The sequence below is a fragment of the Bos taurus genome, chromosome 6 (assembly GCF_002263795.3).
Source record: "Bos taurus isolate L1 Dominette 01449 registration number 42190680 breed Hereford chromosome 6, ARS-UCD2.0, whole genome shotgun sequence".
NCBI lineage: Eukaryota > Metazoa > Chordata > Mammalia > Artiodactyla > Bovidae > Bos > Bos taurus.
This window is the reverse complement of record NC_037333.1, coordinates 106,538,291-106,542,005: the sequence shown is the minus strand read 5'-3', so window position 1 is coordinate 106,542,005 and position 3,715 is coordinate 106,538,291. Positions and strand designations below refer to the sequence as shown.

The following is a 3,715-nucleotide window of genomic DNA, read 5'->3' as shown; positions in this document are numbered from 1 at the left end:
CATATGTGTGTGTGCGTGTGTTCAGTGGCTCAGTCATGTTTGAACCTCTGCAGTCCCATGGACTGCAGCCCACCAGGCTCTTGTGTCCATAGAATTTTCCCGGCAAGACTATTGGAGTGGGTTGCCATTTCCTTGGGCTTCCCAGGTGGCACTGATGGTAAAGAACCCACCTACCAATGCAGGAGATGTAAGAGAGGACTGTTAGATCCCTGGGTCAGGAAGACTCCCTCCAGGAGGAAATGGCAACCCACTGCAGTATTCTTGCCTGGAGAATCCCCATGGACAGAGGAGCCTGGTGGGTTATAGTCCATGGGGTCACAAAGAGTGGAACATGACAGAAGAAACTTAACACAAAGGTACTCCAAAAGCATTTTAAAAGTTCTAAAATATTATGTCAATATTAGTCTGGCTCAAAGAAGCAATCAGGATCATTAAAACTTCTATAATCTTATTTTCCAAAATAAGACTTGGCCTTGGCTTCCCAGATACTACTGGTTTTATTAGACAGCCAGAAAATGCTGATCATGGTTTTGCTTTCCAAAAGGGCAGTGGGTAACATTACAAGAGAAAAAGGTCAATTTCCTACAGGATTTATTACTTAGGTGGGTGTGTATTTTTAATCTGAGCAAAGTTAATGAGGTTTTTTACACTTGAAGGGCAAATTTGATTTCTTCCAAACATTTATTTTCCAATACTTAAGATATGGAAGAGCGACTGAAATTTCATCTAAAATAAATTACTTTGACACTCATCTGGCACGTTTTCTTTTTCCTTTATTTAATTTCTTAACATATTGGCTGATCTGCCTTTTAGGGCCACTAGTTTGGGCTCCGATAGAGAGACAGCCTAGCTTCTCCAAGGGGATTCCTACTCTGGGTCCCTGGAAACCTTACAGTTGAAATTAGACTGAAGGCTGGTCTAGTTCTGACACAAAACTTTCAGGTACAGGAACGCGGGGGAAGGGGGCAGGGGGACCGGCTTAATTTCAGAGCCCGCGTTTGCAATCCCGATGCCCTAGAGAAGGCAGAGCTAAAAAGCTCTGCGTTCTCCGGATGAATCCGCATCCGCTCCGGGGACGCGAAACCGAAGAGGGAGGGAGTGATCAATGGCGACACCGAGCGCTGGGGAGCCGGCTCCTCGCGAGGATCCTCGCTCCGGCTGCCCGGCCGCCGGCGTCCGGGTCCGGCTGCGGTGCGAGTGGATGGCTCCCCTCGCTTCCTGGGCGGCGCAGGGAGCAAGCGATGCCTAAGGTGGGCACCTGCCCTGACCGAGACCGGCCGCGCTGACGCACGTGGGAGGGCCCGGCGAGGCCGGGGAGTGGAGGAAGACGTGGGCTCCGGGTTAGGACCTCGCCTTCCCTAACGAGAGTGACGGTGGAGACAGGATGTCCCAGGTTCGCAGGGACGGCAGTCGCCCAACCCACAACCGGCCCCACCCTCCCGGGAGGGAGCGCTAGTCCCCTCCCCAAGTTCCATCCCCACCCCCAGCTTCCCAGGGCTGAAACCCCGGGAACTGCCGGGCCAGGGAAGGGGCGGGACTGACTCGTGCCGTACCTGTCCGCGGGATTTCCCGAGCCCTGCCCGGCCGCCCCGGGAGCGGCGTGGCGAGCCGGACTCCGAGTCGACCCGACCCCGGGGCAGCACCGGAGCGGACCGGGCAGCAGTGGGCGCTCGCGATCCTCCTCGGCCCGACACGCTCTCCCTGCGGGCTCGGCCTCCTCTGTCCCCTCCTCCCGCTCCCGCTCCTCCCTCTGCTCCTCCCCTCGGCGGCGGTGATAACCTCGCCTCCCCGCCTGCAAAGTCCCCGGCGCGAGGGCAGCCGCGAACCGCCGCCACCACTGGGTCTCCGCGGGCGCCTGCGCCGGTGTCTCGCCCTCCGGCCCGGGTCGTCCTGGAAAAACTCGCTCCGCTGGCCGCCGGGGCTCCACGGCGCTGCCCATGGCCAAGCCCAGGAGCCGACTTCGGGCGCCGGACCGGCTGGACAGCCGAGGCGCGGCTCAGGTGAGTGCGGCGCGCGCTTGCGGCGGCGGGGGTCGCCAGTGTGGGGAGCGGCAGGACCCGGGGCCATCGAGGTGCCCCGACCTGGCATCCTGGACTTCAGGACCAGAGCAGAGCCCAAGGTGAGTGAAGGCTGGCGCAAGTGGAGTGCACGTAGGTCGAGGAAGGAAGGAGAGCCCAGAGCTTTCCCCATCCTACTAGCCTCCAGACTTTGTCCCTCAGCTAGGCAAGTCTTCAGGGACTGGTTTTTTTCAAGCAGGTTTCTGACTTGGTGGATTTTTTTCTCTTTTTTTCCCTTACCCCCTAGAAGAGTCAGGAGGTTTGCATCTGCCCGACGCGTCTCTCTAGGACCGACCGTGAGGGGCAGTAGGAGCGCAAAGCTCCGCGGAGCCTGGGTACCACTCTGGCTGGCAACTGGGGCGGGGATAACAGCAAAAAGTCCGTCTTCGGGGAGCATCCAGGGTGGGGAAACCTCAGTGCGGTTAGCTTTGGGAACGAAGCAGAGATGGGACATCTCCCGAGGGGCGGGCAAAGCTCGGGAGGAGAGAGATGGAAGCGGCGGACAGACAGTAAGTAGCCTACCCCCTCGCCCCGCCCTCCCCCCCCCCCCCCCCCAGTGCCAAACATGCACGGTTCTGGTTTTTCGTGTTACTTTTTACTTTTTTTTTTTTTTTTTTTAATCCTGCGTCTGTTTCTATTTCGAGCACCTTGGGTGGTGACGGCAGATGAAGGTGAGGGGAGGAGGGGCGCCAACCCGCGGTGGAAGCGCGTAGACTCGGACTCAGAACCGGGCACACTCGCGGAGCCTGAAGTCTGCAGGTGCGACCTCTAGGCCAGGCGGCCGGCTTGCGCTGCTGACCCCAACCTGTCCCGGAGGCCGGCAAAAAAAAAATAAAAAAGAGAGAGAGAGAGAGAGAGATGGAGAGGCGAGAGGGAGCGAGAGCTGGGATGCAGGGCGCCGGGCGCGGGGGGGGGGGCGGTGCGGGGAGTGTGAGGTGTGCTCTGCTCCGCGGAGGTTTGCGAGCTCCGCGAGTCTTCCATCTCCTCCCCTCGGCGAGGCGATCGTCCACGCTTCTTCGCGCACCCAGGCCCCTCTCTCGGGAGGGGATCGCACCCCTCTTCCTCCGCCCTCCACTTTGCAGGACCAGTCGGATCCTTGCTTAGCCTTGCGTGAGTCTCGCTCCTCCCTCCCCCTCCCGGCGCTGTCCGCTGGCTATTTTTATCCACTACTTGTTCAGAGATGCTTTCGGGGGGGATTCTGGGGAGGCGACTCCAAATCTGGTGTCTTCTCGCTCCGCTCCCAGAAGCGGTCCCCTCCTAGCAGGGAGCAGCCGCGAGAAGCGGCCAAGGGATGTAGACGGAGGTCTGGAAACCCGGGTTCCACCTGCCCCGCTTCTCCGCCTGCCGCTAGGTGCGGGCGCGGATCCTCGAGGGTCCCATAGCGCCCTGGGGCCGGTACTTAGCTGGCTTTTGTGGCCGCAACCCGTTTACACTCAGGATCCTTTGGGCCCTACTTGGGCGTTATTGCTCTGCAGCCACATCTTACCCTATTTTGTTGAAATGCAATTGCCCACTACCGTTCAAGGGTTAATTTCAGGCATTTTATGTTAAAAAAAAAAAAAAAAGGAAAGAAAGAAAGGGCAGGGAGATAACCTAACTTCTGCCTCCTTGAATTTCTAAACCCCATCCTTTGGCGTTCGGAATTATTCTTCCTTTCT

At 58.3% G+C, this 3,715-nt stretch overlaps 1 protein-coding gene across 5 annotated transcripts in view; it reads left to right on the top strand.

Annotated features, from left to right (window-relative positions):
* The first annotated feature begins 1,776 nt into the window (after positions 1 to 1,776).
* Positions 1,777 to 3,715, top strand: part of HS3ST1 (heparan sulfate-glucosamine 3-sulfotransferase 1) — a 36,311-nt gene continuing 34,372 nt past the window's right edge. Inside the window, exons 1-3 of one of the 5 annotated variants that reach the window (XM_024993359.2) lie at positions 1,806 to 2,000; positions 2,305 to 2,566; positions 2,702 to 2,816. The gene's annotated coding sequence lies outside the window, so the exon portion shown is untranslated. 5 annotated transcript variants of the gene reach the window in all.